Source organism: Bos indicus, chromosome 20, assembly GCF_029378745.1.
Source record: "Bos indicus isolate NIAB-ARS_2022 breed Sahiwal x Tharparkar chromosome 20, NIAB-ARS_B.indTharparkar_mat_pri_1.0, whole genome shotgun sequence".
Classification (NCBI taxonomy): domain Eukaryota; kingdom Metazoa; phylum Chordata; class Mammalia; order Artiodactyla; family Bovidae; genus Bos; species Bos indicus.
Window position 1 is genome coordinate 18811721 of NC_091779.1, and position 16127 is coordinate 18827847.

The window sequence follows — 16127 nt, forward strand, 5'->3', positions numbered from 1 at the left end:
ATTTTATTTGATTTCATAACTATAAGGCCAAAGAGATGGCCAGTATTGGGAAGCCTTCCCATTGAGAGGCAGATAATGGAATCCCACAAAGAAGATCATTTGAAGGATGAAAGGGGTTGCTAGGATGCCATTTCTATCAGGCAGCTGTATCAAGCATTTGTGGTTATAGATTATTCTTACCTACTTCTCAATGAAGAAAAAAAGTACGTGTACACACAAATTAACCAGTTCATTTCTATAAAGTTTAAACTCATGGAGAAGAAAGAAATGTTTTCAAATATTATTACATTTGTGTTAGATTTTGAATTTAAATGAGGAAAATACACCAAGAGTTTCTGTATTTAAAATCTTTTTATTGCAATGCTACCCATTCCACTGGTCTTATGTAGTGATTAAAGTGTTGCATTCAATAATCTAGCCAGTAATGAACACGCTTAAATGATATGTAAGTGAGTTAGCATTGCTTTGTGGAACTAAAAGTTGTCGCCTTACATTGTCACATCAATTAGATAAGAAACTATTGATGTCTTGCCATTTCAACATATCCCAGTGGCGTGAGTCCCAGATGTCTACATTAGTGACCCTTGAAGAGAGAAATAATGTATCTTTTCTTTCTTTTTCTTTTCTTTTGCAGTAGTTGTGCTTTCACTATTCTCTACTGAGAAATATTATGACCGAAGGCAACTGCTCATTCTTATCGGAGGAAAGAATTTATTAAAAACAATCTATGTCTAAATTCCAAGAAGAGAGAAAACCTATGGATCTCTCTGTATAGTCTACCAATGTGCTTACCTATTTCAAATATTTTTTTTCCTAAATTGAGTTTGTAATGTCAAGGTTTCAGGGTACAGGATTTTTTTTTGTTCAGTGGTTTATGGCTAGACTCATGAACAGTGACTACCACACTTCCATTTTTCTACAAATGTGGTTGCCCTTGGATGTTGACATTGTAGAAAACAGAATTCATTAAAATTATAATTTAAATTTAGTTTCCTGTTACGATTCCTGTTTCTTCTTGTCACTAGGTTGTCTCTAAGGAGAAAGATGCCAGAGGATGGGCAAAAACATTTGTGCATAAACATAGACACTAATACACAAACACTGATTTATGTCTTAGTGTCTTTTTTTCTTGGTTCTCCCCAATAAGATTTAAGTGATACTAACAGATTTTCAAGAGGCACTTTAAAATAAACAAAACAGTGAGTATCTAGGCAGAAAGCCATATACTTTCAGATCTCAACATGTTTATAATATATATGAAGACAGAAACACAGAAACAACATAAATAACTATATCCTACTTGGTTATTATCTGCAAGTTATTATTTTTCAGGGAAGAGTTTAACCATAGATACATCATTGAGAGGAAGAACAGTAGAATATTGAGGGCAAATGGTGATGGTGGTGGGGTATCTTTGTTACCTAGGAAGAACATTGAGAATCTAGGGGAATTTTCAATTTTGAACCCCTGTGCTCTGCAACAGGGCATTTGTTTTGCTGACTGAATGCTCTTTGGGTATCCGGGAGAAAAATGATTGTAAAGACTACAGATGAAATTTTCTTCTTTGGCTTTTTTCCATAATACCATAAATATGAACCGTGCTGAGTTAGGGGGTAACATTCATTGGAGAATATCCTAAACTGCACTTTGAACACGTCTTGGCCTCTATGGCATCATTTAGACACTCAAGCCTTTGTGGGGTTTCTGACTTTTCTCTTTATATGGTGGGTTGGCAATCTTATAATGACATTAGTTTTGTGACCAGTTACCAAAGAGTTGTTATTATTTTTAGAAAATTAGGCTATCGTTAAATGTCTACAGCAAAGTTAAAAACAGCCCAGAAAAGTGTGTGATAGGATAGTTTAGAAACCTCCTCACCTGGATATTTGGTACCATGGAATTCAACAAGGAATGTTGGACACTTCTCAAAATAAAAGTAATTTAAATTCAGTCTTACAAAAGGTTATGTTATAGAATATATTGAAAAAAAGAAGGTTAGTTGGAAAGTCAAACATGTTAGAATTTGGCATTTACCAGGCTTTTGGATATAAAAGTGCTTCTCATATGTCAAGGCAAAATTTATATTCTCTTTTCCTCAATAGCATTTTATGAGATTAAATATTCCTGTTCTACATAAATAGAATAGAAACATCTCTCTTGTTAAGTGTCATGAAAATAAGAAATGGCCTCTGTACAAAAAGGTTTTTAAAATTTCTCCTTGCTATATCATTTTGGTTAATTTAGGGGGCATAATTTGTGGGGACATTGTGATTGTTTTTTCTTTTAAAAAATTTTTCATTGTTATTTTAATTGGAGAATAATTGCGTCACAATGTTGTATTAGTTTCTGCAGTGCAAATCAGCCATTATTATATGTATATCATGTTCCTATTGAGCCCCCTTCCAGCCCCTCTTCCCACCCCTCTAGCTTGTCAGAGAACACCAAGCTGAGCTCCCCCCATGCAACATAGCAGCTTCCCACTAGCTAGCTATTTTACCCATGATAGTGTATATATGTCAATGCTACTTTCTGAATTCATCCCACCCTCTGACTCATTGGAAAAGACCCTGATACTAGGCAAGATTGAAGGCAGGAGAAGAAGGGGGCGATAGAGCGGGAGATGGTTGGATGGCATCACCAACTCTATGGACATGAGTTTGAGCAAGCTCTGGTAATTGGTGATGGACAGGGAGGCCTGGCATGCTGCAGTCCGTGGGGTCTCAGAGAGTTGGACACGACTGAGCGACTGAACTGAACCAAAGCTCGTGTGATCCTGAAAATAGTGAAAGTGTTAGTTGTTCAGTTGTGTCCAACTCTGTGTGACCCCGTGGATTGTAGCCTGCTGGGCTCCTCTGTCCATGGAATTTTCCAGGCAAGAATACTGGAGTGGGTAGCCATTCCTTTCTTTGGGGGATCTTACTGACCCAGGGATTGAACCCAGGTCTCCTGCATTGCAATCAGATTCTTTTACCATCTGAGCCATCGAGGAAGCCCAGTGTGATGCTGAGACAGTGGCAAATGAAGGATGAGGAGGAAGGAAAATGATGGACTAGTAAATGCAGACAAAGCTGATGCACATCCATAGTTCCAGTAGCATGATTGATGAGCTGCTTAATTTCAAATGGTTTGTCTTGCTGAATTTGGAGTTTAGCCTCTGGCCCTTAGCTTCTCCCTTTGTGACTTGAGTATTTTCTGGGCATGTACATGCCAGTTTTCTTCATAGCTTGTTGTGATTTATTTATCTTCACATTCTTCAGTGATTTGAAATGTCGCATTTTCTTATATTGAAATTTTGTACCATACATATTTAGCATATGAATCTTTGGCAGCTAATCTTTTTCTTGCAATCATTTGTCTTTCTTGTCTGAAGCTGGTATCGTGTTTTAATTGTTATGGTTTCTAATAGTCTATATTATCTAGAATGGCGTAACTCCCGTTATCTGTTTTTCCTTTGATATTTTAAGAAAAAGAGTGACTATGAAAAATAATTCTGGCTTTGTCTTATTGTTTTAAGAATTTGTATCTCTTACTTAGTTGTAAACTTGTCAGTTTCTTTTAATTTCATTTTATGTAAATATTTTACTTATGTGAAAGTGTTAGTCACTCAGTTGTGTCCGACTCTTTGCAACCCCATGAACTGTCGCCTGCCAGGCTCCTCTGTCCATGGAATTCTCCAGGCAAGAATACTGCAGTGGGTTGCCATTCCCCTCTCCAGGGGATCTTCCCAACCCAGGACTTGAATCTGGGTCTCCTGCATTACAGGCAGATTCTTTACCATCTGAGCTACCAGTGTGCTTAGTTGCTCAGTCGTGTCCAACTTTTTGCTACCCCATGGACTGTAGCCCACCGGGCTCCTCTGTCTGTAGGGATTCTCCAGGCAGAAATACTGGAGTGGGTTACCATGCCCTCCTCCAAGGGATATTACCAACCCAGGGATCGAACCCAGGTCTCTCACATTGCAGGTGAATTCCTTACCATCTAAGCCACCAGGGAAGCCCTATCAGCTACCAGGAAAGCCCCCAAATACTTTACTTGTATCTTCATTTTAATACAAGTAAGATAAGTATGTCTTTTAAAAAACTATCATTGTCAGATTTGCTTTCAGGTTTAAAATATACAGGTAAAATGGATATGGCCACCTTCCATGTTTGTTTTGAGATGTAGTATAATTTTAAAATAATTTGGCTCTTAAATAGCCTATACCCTTTTCCTTTTTTAAAGATAGATTTCCTAAAAACTTTTTCTGTGTATGTATATATTATGGGCTTCCCTGATAGCTCAGTTGGTAAAGAATCTGCCTGCAATGCAGGAGACCCCAGTTCAATTCCTGGGTCAGGAAGATGCGCTGGAGAAGGGATAGGCTACCCACTCCAGTATTCTTGGGCTTCCCTTGTGGCTCAGCTGGTAAAAAATCCACCCACAATGTGGGAAACCTGGGTTTGATCCCTGGGTTAGGAAGATCCCCTGGAGAAGAGAAAGTTGACCTACTCCTGTATTCTGGCCTGGAGAATTCCATGGACTGTATAGTCTATGGGGTCGTAGAGTCAGACACGACTGAGCGACTTTCACTTTCATATATATATATATATATATATATATGTATATATATGTATATATATATTTCACACACACACACACACACACACACACACACACACCCCACATCTTCTTTATGCATTTATTTGTTGATGGACACTTAGGTTGCTTCTCTATCTTGGCTATTGTAAATAAAGCTTCAATGAACATAGCAGTGTATATGTCTTTTCGAATTAGTGTTTTCAAATTTTTTGAATAAATACCCAGAAGTAGAATTCCTGGATCATATGATAGTTCTCTTATTAATTTTTTGAGGACTCTCCATACTGTTTTCCATAGTGGCTGCACATCAACTTACATTCCCACCAACAGCACTTGAGGATTTCTTTTTCTCCAAGTCTTAGCCAATACTTGTTATTTCTTGCCTTTTGGATAATAGCCACTCTAATAGGTGTGAAGTGATAGCTCATTGAGATTTTGATTTGCATTTACATAATAATTAGTAATGTTGAAATCTTTTCATATACCAGTTAGCTATCTGTATGTCTTCTTTGGAAAAATGTCTTTTCAACTCCTCTGCCCATTTTTAAATGAGGTTGGGTTTTTTTTTTCTTCTTGTTGTTTGTTTGTTTGTTGTTATTGAGTTCTGTGAATTCTTTATATATTGGATATTAATCTGTATCAGATAACTATTTGTAGATATCTTCTACCATTTTGTAGGTTGTTTGTTTTGTGGGTGGTTTCCTTTGTTGTGCAAAAGCTCTTTAGTTTGATATAATCCCATTTGTTTATTTTTCTTTTGTTTCTCTTTTCTAAGAAGACATACTTAGTAAGATATTGCTAACACTCATGTCAAAGAGCATATGGCCTATGTGTTTTCCTAGGATTATGGTTTCAGATCTTACATTCAAGTCTTTAATCCATTTTAAATTGATTTTTGTGATGGTGAAAGATAGTTGTGTAGTTTCCTTTTCTTGCATGTGGCTGTTAAATTTTTCCAACATCATTTATTTAAGAGACTATCACTTCTCCATTGTATGCTCTTTGTTCCTTTGTCATAAATTGTTTATAATGTGTGAATTTATATTGGACTTTCAATTCTGTTGCACTGATCTATGTATCTGCTTTTTTCTTTTTACCAGTCCCATGCTGTGTTGATTGCTGTGGCTTTGTGAAATAGTTTGAAATGAGAGTACATGCTACCTCCAGGTTTTTTTTTCCCCACAGGATTGCTTTTGCTATTTGGGATCTTTTATGGTTCCAAATAAATTTTAGAATATTTTGTTCTATTTCTGTGAAAAGAGTTCTTGGGATTTTAATGAAAACTGCATTGAATCTATAGATTTTTAAAGGAAATATGGACGTTTTAGCAAAGTTAATTCTTCCAATCCATGAGCACGGAATATCTTTCCATTTATTTGTGTCTTCTTCAGTTCTTCCAACAATGTCTTACAGATTTCAAAATACAGGTCTACCACCTCCTTAATTAAATTTATTTCTAGGTAGTTTATTCTTTTCATTGTGATTATAAATGGGATTATTTTCTTAATATCTATTTCTCTACCTCATTGTTAGTGTATAGAAATGCAACAGATTTTTGTATGTTCATTTTGTATCCTACAACTTTACTGTGTTTGTTATTTTTAATATTATTTTGGTGGCATCTTTATAGTCTTCTCTATATAAAATTAAGTCATTCACAAATAGTGACATTTTCACTTCTTGCTTTTCAATTTGGATGCCTTTTATTTCTTTTTCTTACCTAATTGCTCTGGCAAGGACTTCCAATACTATGCTATTAAGAATGGCAATAGTGGATATTCTTGTCTTATTCCTGACTTTAGTGGAATAGCTTTTTGTTTTTTCACCACTGAGTATAATGTTAGCTGTCATATGAATTTGTCATATAAGGCCTTTATTATCTTGAGACATGTTTCTGCTATACCAATTTTTTGAGAGTTTATCATAAATGGGTGTTGAATTTTTACAAATACTTTTCTGCATATATTGAGATGATCTTATGGTTTTTTATCTCATTGCCCCTTTTTCTTTTATTTTTATTAATTCATTTTTCTGATTTTCCTTAGCTTTATTTTATTGATCTTTTTCTAGCTTATTAAATGAATATCTGCTTCTGTGTTTATTTTTATTGATTCATTATTGCTACTTTTCTTATGGTTATTTTATTGAAATCTAACAGTTTATCAAATTGAATACATTGTTCATTTATTTTAATTCATTTTTTAAAAAGACCCTAAATATCATGCTTTTTTCCCCTTTGAGTCCATCTTTTGCCACAATCATTAGGTTTTATGTTCTTAATGTTAAAATAGTTTGTAATTGGAATTTTGATTTCTTCTTTAGTCTGTGCCATTTTGGAATATTTTATTTTAAATTTACCTTCTATGTTTTTATTTTAAGATTATCTTCTGATATTAATTTCTGTTGTGTTTTTGTGTATGTGATCCACATACTTGTGCATTGTGTGAGCAAATAGATGGCCTGAAGTGAAGTGAAGTGAAGTGAAGTGAAAGTCGTTCAGTCACGTCCGACTCTTTGCAACCCCATGGACTTTACAGCCCATGGATTTCTCTAGGCCAGAATACTGGAGTGGGTAGCCTTTCCCTTATCCAGGGGATCTTCCCAATCCAGGGATTTAACCCAGGTCTCGAACCCAGGTCTCTCACATTGCAGGCGGATTCTTTACCAGCTGAGCCACAAGGGAAGCCCATAGACGGCCTGCTTGATTTTTATGCTTTATAGCTCTGATATTTTTATCTGTCCGTAATATATGATCTTTGTTGTTGTTGTTGTTTTGGCTATATTGAAATACAATTTAAAAATCCTAGTATAGTTAAAGTGTACCTTGTGATGATCTTATATGTATATGTTATAAAGGATTCTCATAATTCAGGTTAATTAGCACAATTATTATATAAATAAATAATAAAACCTTGCAATATATAGGATGGTCATTTGCTTTTAGCTTGTTGAAACTATTTTTTGTTGGTATTTCAATGAATTTGACCTCTTGTCTAATAACATTTTGAAAATTAAATTATAGAATTGTTGTGGAAATGATTTTATTTTCCTTTATTTTCAGATCTATGTGAAACTTCTCAGAGGTAAAGGGAAAGGAATCTTACAGAAATATTATTGCAGTGGGGAGTCATCTTTAAAATGGATATGTGTGTTACTCGTTGGGAGAGGAATTGGACCTTAAATTATCTGATAAAACCTAATTGGCTTCTTAAATTTTGGGAGAAAGTTCCCCCTTTAGATGTAATTATGGGAAAGTATATTGAGATTTGCATTTCAGATCCTAGAGGGACGCACACACTGTTTTTGTTTCTAAATTCATGAAAAACATAGTAACCAAATATTGGACAATCTTGTAAATCTTGTTCGCAATAAGACTATTATTCCTAGGCAGCAAAGAGTTATGACTCTTTGAGAAAATCTAGATCCTGTTGAGAAATCTAGATCCTGTGTTGTGACAATTATTGTATAACTTCTTAGGAAATGTATCTTGTGAGCCATGATAATAAATCACAACTGAGACCCCAGGAAGAAAAGAGAAGAATGTGCATTCTGCTGCTTTTGGATGGAATGTTTCGTATATGTCTGCTGGGTCCATTTGGCCTATAGTGTTTTTCCAGTCTGCTGTTTCCTCATTGATTTTCTGTCTGGATGATCGATCCGTTGTTGAAAGTGGGATATTGAAGCCCTGGGCTGTCTCTGTGTTGTTGTCTATTTCTTCTTTCAGTTCTGTTAGATTTGCTTAATGCATTTGGATGTTCCAATTTTGGGTGCATATAGATTTACAATTGTTATATTCTCTTGATGAATCAACCCCTTTATCATTATGTAATGACCTTTGTCTCTTGTTACAGTTTTGGCCATAAAGTTTCTTTTGTCTGATACAAATATAGTTACCTCTGCTGATTTTTTTTGTTTGTTTGTTTTCCTTTTTGTGGAATAACTTTTTCCATCCTTTCACTTTGAGCCTTACTGTCGTTTCACTTTTGTCTTTGAAACTGAAATTAGTCTCTAATAGGCAGCATATAGTTAAGTCTTTTTTAAAAAAAATCTAATCATCTATTCTGTGCCTTTTGATAAGAGAATTTAATCCATTTACTTTTGAACTAATTATTGTTTGACAAAGATTTACTAATGCCATTATTAATAGTTTTCTGGTTGTTTTATAGTTTCCTGTCTTTTTCTTTTTCTCTTGCTGTCTTCCTTTGTGAAAAGTTGATTTTCTGTAGTTGTATGATTGATTCCCTTCTCTTTTAATTTTGTGTATTTACTGTAGGTAATTACCTTGTGCTTTATGAGGCTTAAATAAAACCTAGATATAATAGTCTGTTTTAAAATGATAACTACTTACCTTTGATTGAATATGAAAACTCAACACATTTATTCCTCACACGTAATTTTGTTTTTGATGTCAAAGTTTACCTCATTTTATTCTGTGTATCCATTGACAAGTTATTTTAGCAATACTTATTTTTAATACTTATGTCATAAACTTTTATACTAGAGTTAAGTAATTAATACAGCCCTATATTACAGTATTATAGTTTCTGATTTTGACTAGACACTGTTGACTCTTTAACAACACAATTTGAACTGCATGGGTTCATTTACACATGGCTATTTTTCAGTAGTAGATACTACAGCCCTATACGATTCCTGGTTCATTGAATCTGCCAAACAAGAAACATCATTTAGAGGCCAGATTATAAATTATACATGGTTATCCCCTCAACATTGTTCGAGGGTCAACTGTACTTACTTTTATTATTGTGTCATACATTTTCAGAAGATTTATTGTTACTTAATAACATTTTAAAGTTTCAGCTTAAAGAACTCATTTAAGCACTTCTTACTCTTTTTTGTAAGGCAGATCTAGCAGTGAGGAACTCCTTCAACTTCAGTTTGTTTGGGTAAGTTTTTATCTCTCTTTCATGTCTGAAGGGCAACTTTTCTGGGTAAAGTACCCTTGGTTGGTAGTTTTATCTTTCAACAATTTGAATATATTATCCCACTTTTTCCTGGTTTGCTGAGAAATCTGCTGGTAGCCTTATAGAAATCTCCCTTGTATGTGAATACTTTTTTTTCTCTCAGTGCTTTAAATTTGTTTTTCTTTGTCTTTGATTTTAGGCAATTTATTATAATATGTCGTGAAGAAGATTGTTTTGAATTAAAAATTTAGGAACACTTATGAGCTTCAAGAACTTGTATGTCCAAATAGCTTCTCAGTTTTGAAAAGTTCTCAACCTTTGATTCTTTAAATAAACACTGTGCTGTTTTTGTTCTGCTGGGACTCTCATAACCTATAGATTGTTTCTCAATAGTATTCTGTGCCTCATATAGCCTTTATTTACTTTTTTCATATTTTTTCTTCTTTTTTTTTTTTGACTCTGGTGGTGGTAGTTTATGCTAAGTCATATCTGACTCTTGTGACCCCGTGGACTGTAGCCTGCCAGACTCCTCTGTCCATGGGATTCTCCTGGCGAGAATACTGGAATGGGTTGCCATTTCCTTATTCAGGGGATCCTCCCAACCCAGGGATTGAACCCAGGTCTCCTGCTTTGCAGGCAGATTCTCTACCAGCTAAGCTATAAGGATATTTAAATGATCTGTCTCTACTTCACAGATTCTGCTTGATCCAGTCTACTGTTGTTACTGTCTGTTGTGGGTTTGTTTTTTTTTTTCCATTTCACTTTTTGTATTATTCATCTCCAGAATTTATTTGGTTCTTTTTGTGATTTACATATCTCTGTTGAACTTCTCATTTTGTGTATTATTTTCCTGATTCCACCAAACTCCTGGATTTCCACAAGAGCTCTCTCATTCCTGGGTTATTGTCAAAAGTGGTGTTCTTTTAAGGGAGGATGTTATTAATAGAAAACTCTTATTCAGCCTTATTGGTGATGTCACCAGAACTAGCATATTTTAAATTTCTTTTGTAGGTGAAGATTTTTAATCTTATTTGAAATCTTACAGATTTTTTCTTTATTCACTAGTTAAAAAAATGATGATTTAAGTCTTTACTCAATTATTTTAAAGTTAGATAGGAAAAAAGAAAAGGATATTAAAACAGAAAGATTACAAATCAATTCAAAATAGATAATTGATACTGAAGATGGTGATTTTAAGGCCTGTATAACTGTTCTATAAGATCTGATAACCAGTGAAATTGGTCAGTCGTGTCCAACTCTTTGCGATCCCATGGATTGTAGCCTACTAGGCTCCTCCATCCATAGAATTTTCCAGGCAAGAGTATTAGATTGGGTTGCCATTTCTTTCTCCAGGGGATCTTCCTGACCCAGGGATAGAACCCAGGTCTCCCACATTGCAGGCAGACACTTTACCATCTGAGCTACCAGGAAAGCCCATAAGATCTGATAAGGAGAAAGTAAAAGATAATTGAGAAGTGGAAAAACAAAGACTGTATTTCAAAGTAGGTCTTTACTCATTTGTCTTTTTTTCTGGATCCATGAGTCTCCCTTCTGTGAGGATGCTAATTTCTTTCTGAAATTTTCTTTTGGCTTCTCCAGTAAGAAAACTTTTAGAAGTTTGTTCTGAAGTTTTGGAGCATTGTTCTCTCCTTTGTTATATGCTTTTTTTTTTTTTTCTGTATCATTGAAGAATGCACAGATTGAGCATATTTTCCTTGTTTTAGCTTCTTTTCTACCTTTTCTACAGTGATGGTCATGAAAATTTCAATGTTCAGTTTATAGTTTAACAGGCATTGTTTTCATTTCATTAGCATTCTCTGACAGTTTTTAAGGTACTTCAGTTGCAATTTGATCTTCTTTCAACTCCCATAGTCTGATGTGTTTGATACTCTAAGGAGAAATTATACATGGTATCTGTAATTCCCCCCAAGTCAGGGTTATTCCTCTGTGCCTTATTCACCTGTTCTTTCCACTTCATCCACCAAAGTTTTTACCTATTTAGGCTCATATTTCTAGAATGTATACTACCAGCCTCTTCCCCCTACTGTATGGGTTTTTTTGTTGTTGTTGTTGTTCTCTTAAGGATAATAGGATGATGAGAGAAAGAGTATTTGCCTCAAAGAATAATTCCTAAAGCCAAGAACTCTGGACAACTCTCTTATAAAGAAAAGAAGGATGTATTCTTAATTTTCTATGTCTTTGAGCCTGCTGACTTGAAGTGAAAATTGAATATTGCATGGTATCATTAAATTCCCTTTTGGGTTTTCAAAGTTAGCATCTATCTATTCCTTATAGATTATGGAATTGGTTTTCTGTTAGTTTGCTTTTAAAATTTGTCTTCAGTGGTTTTAGTGATAAGCATTGAAGGGTGCTAGCCAGAAACTATTTGAACTTGAACCTCCTATCAGAAAGCTGAGGAAAAAAACAGTATTTTACTTTTGTTTAGAGATTGAACACTAATAATTTAATTTTTGAACCTTTATCTCTGCTTGGAATTAAGACACAATTCTATGTGTAATATTAAAATATGAATTCAAAATAGGATCTATTCTTTCCGTTTTTGAAGTAAGAATAGCTCAAATGGTAAGAGAGAACCCTAAAAGCTCAAAAATTACTGTTAAAATGTAACAGAATTTCACAGGGTTTGAATCCACTGTGTTATATTCCAAATGCCTTTCATCTGTTTGTTGTATTTTCCAAATTGTGATAGATGATATAACTGGAAAACAAGAATTTCCTTTATGCTGCAGATTTGCAAGGGTCACACAAGTAGAAAATGAAAGGTCAAATAATCTGCAGAAATCAGCCTCACTGTTATATACATTAATAAGAAAACATAATTGAGTTGCATGTGTTAAAGAAATTAAACCATTCAACAAATTGTTCTTAATAGAGGAAAAAATGATATAGGAATTAAAATTGACATGAAAAACACAGGAATATGTTGAAAGGTTGGAGTGGGAGGAAAAGTGATAGAAGTTAGTGAATGTTTATTTGAGTGTGCAATTGCATTTTCAAAATAGTGATCTAATTATGTATCTAGATATAGTCATTGTTCTTCCATAGTTATGATGTATGTATTCTCTATGTGTAATTTTCAGTTGTGTATTTTTCAAAATCAAGTTTCAGAGGAATAAATTTATTTACAATTACTTTAGGAATGTGTTTATACCGTATTTTGAAACAAGTAGAAAGATTTTTCCTGTTCTGAATGGTTATAAAGGTAAATAACTTCTCTGATCTTTTAGGTAAACACATTTACATTAATTGAATGCCAGGAAGTTAGCTGTAAACAGGAGATATTAGGGAAAAATAACATACTTGATGCAAGTGAATTTTCTGTACCTGATCAGTTATTTGAGATTCTACCTATAATTTGCTTTTATTTTACTGATAGATGTTAGTTGAGCTGAAGAGAGATGAAAAGAATTGTCAGACTACATATAAACCATGGCCAAATAAAGAATTCACAGTTTTTATTCAAGTAGAGGGATTATCCAGAATTCAAGTACAAAAATAACTAGAAACTCTAGGAATACATTATTTTGAATGTACATTTGAACTAGCTGAAAATCCTACTCTAGGGTTGAATGTGCTAGAAGCATGTTAATCACATCCATAAAAATGAGTAATTTATAACCGGGGTGGGCTTCACACTTGGAACATCTTGAAGTTGTTTCCTCTTTGTATATGCCAAATTAAGCTTGCATTGAAGCTATATTGTGTTAAAATTTTCACAATATTTTAACATTGGCATCTCCTTAAATAGATATTTAAAGTGGCTTAAATATTCTCTCCTATAAATAAAAATGCTTTGACTTATAAGAAGGTGAACCTACTGACCTTTGTTTATAGAATAATACCAAAAATTTTATTATAAGGAGTATTTCAGTAATTGGAACCCTATTTTTATTACACAATTGGGTGTACAATCTCATGGAAAGTAATTTCCCCAGAAGACTGAGTAGTTAAAACCATCATTTTAGTGATGAAGTTGAGAGAATGACCTGATTTAAATATAAATGGACACTATAATATGCTTCTAGACTTATTTATTTCCATCTAACTGCTTATTTTTCTCACATTTAAAGTTCCATAATACATTTTTACCATCTATGTTAACAAGTTCTATTCATAGTGAATCTTAGAAAACTCTCCAATGATTCTTATTTCTCCATGCTTGTAGCTTTTATTACTTTATTTTAAAAAATTTAATTTTTATTGAAGGATAGGTGATTTATAATATTATATTATTTTCAGATGTATAGCACAGTGATTTAGTATTTTTGTAGATTATACTCCATTATAAGTTATTATAAGATAATGGTTATAATTCTCTGTACTATATGATATATCCTTGTTGCTTATCTGTTTCATACACAGCAGTTTGTATCTCAATCCCATACCCCTAACTTGTCCCTGCCCCTCTTCCCTCACCCCTTTGGAAACCACAATTTGTTTTCTGTATCTGTGAGTCTGTTTCTTTTTTGCCAGACATTCACTCTTGCTATGTCCTTATATGGCAGAAAGGGAGAATTCTGGTCTCTTCAGTCCCTTAGAAGGGCTCCAACCTCGTGACCTAATTACTTCCCAAAAGCTCCATCTCCTAATATCATCACATTGGGAGTTATATTTTAATATATGAATTTTGGGAGGACTCAAACTTCTAGTCCATCACAACCATGAACTTGAAAAATATTATCTTATGTTTTCTTCTAGTAGTGTTGTAGTTTTAATCTTGTCTGTGATCCATTATGGATTAATTTTTGTTTATCATCTGAAGTTAAAGTAGAGAATTATTTTTTTCCCCATGGAAATCAAGTTTCCATAAGGATATTGCTAGAGATGGCTGTTTATGAAACAGGAAGCAGAACCTTACCAGACACTGACTCTTCTGATACCTTGATTTTGGACCGCTCAGATTATGAAACTGTGAGAAATACATTATATTGTTTAAAAGCCACCCAATCTGTGATATTTTGTTACAGCAGCCTGAACTAAGACAGTAGTTGGCCAATATTTCTTTATAAGATGAAAAATAAAAGTTGATAAGTTAGACTGCTCATCAGAAGACATGATTAAGTAAATGTTATGGGATGCAAATATTTGTAAAACTTATCTAACAAAGGACTTTAGTAAGTATTATATAAACACCTCCCATACTCAGTAAGAAAAATACAAATCAATAAACATGGACAAAGTACTTCAGTGGATGCTTTGCAAAGATACATGCATGAATACTTGTAAAGAATGTTTGATATTTTTAGTCTTCAGGGAAATGCATTTACAACCGCAGTGTGATATTATTATGTACCCACTAGAATGGCTAAATTGAAATCTATTGACATCACCAAATATTGCTGAGAATTGGAGTCACTGAACGTTTATAGATTGCTGATAGGAATATTAAATGTTATAAATACCTTTGAAAAGGGATTTTGCAATTAAAAAAAGCTAAATACACCTACCCTTTAGCCCAGTAATTCTACTGTGGTTATTTACCCATAAGAAATACAAATTTATATACACATGAAGACTTGTTTAGAATGTTTATAGCAGCTCTATTCACAGTATCTCCAAACCAGAGACACCTCACATGTTTATAAATATGAGAATGAATAAACAAATGTTGGTATAGTTATACAATGGAATTCTGTTCCTTAATAAAAATGAGTGAACTACTGATCCATGCAACAACATGAATGACTGTCACAAAAGAAAAGAACCAAAATAAAAAGAATACATCATATATAATTCCATTTATAGAAAGTTCTAGAACAAAATTGGTGGCATTAATGGTAAAGAACCTGCCTGCCAGTTCAGAAGACATAACAACAGTGGGTTCAATCCCTGGGCAGGGAAGATCCCGTGGAGAAGGGCATGGCAACCCACTCCAGTATTCTTGCCTGGAGAATCCCATGGACAGAAGAGCCTGGCAGGTTATAATCCATAGGGTCACAAAGAGTCAGACACGACTGAAGCAACTTAGCATGTGTGCACAGAACAAAACTAATGCAAGTTTACAAAAAAAAGAAAATTGCCTCTGTGAAGAAAAACTGACCAGAAAGAGACACGAGAGAACTTTCCAGGTGATGGAAATGCTTTATATCTTCATAAGGGTATGTGTTGCCTGGGAGTCTCTATTTACCAAAATTGTACTATTAGCGTTTATGCATTTTCCTGAATTAAACTTACCTGAACATTTAGAAATGTCAATAACAGTAGTTGCAAAAGTTAGAAAATACTTCTAATTTTATAAAGTATATTCTTGTTTCCTTTGTTTCAAATTTCCCTTATAAATATATTTATGAGTGAGTAAATTTCAGCTTTTGAGAACTTGGATTAACCTTTAAACAATGATGAAAATGTTGACAGCATTAAAAAATTCCTGTTTGCCTAAGAAACAAAATTATGTAATATTTTTGACAGTGCACTGCATATTTATTAATGTGCCTATTTACTTATAGATCAAGTTTTTTTTTATTATTTTAAATCAAGTGGAAACAGCCATCTGGCTCTGAGTTTACCTTTCAAATGCTTTAAACAGTTGTCCAGGGCAGCATATAAAAATAAAGAAATGCAGGTAGCATCAAAGAATGAAAAATAACTTGTGAATGTGATAAA

At 33.8% G+C, this 16127-nt stretch overlaps 1 protein-coding gene across 8 annotated transcripts in view; it reads left to right on the forward strand.

Moving 5' to 3' along the window:
- Positions 1-16127, forward strand: part of PDE4D (phosphodiesterase 4D) — a 1602952-nt gene that overhangs the window by 200129 nt on the left and 1386696 nt on the right. The gene's annotated exons all lie outside the window — the stretch shown is intronic.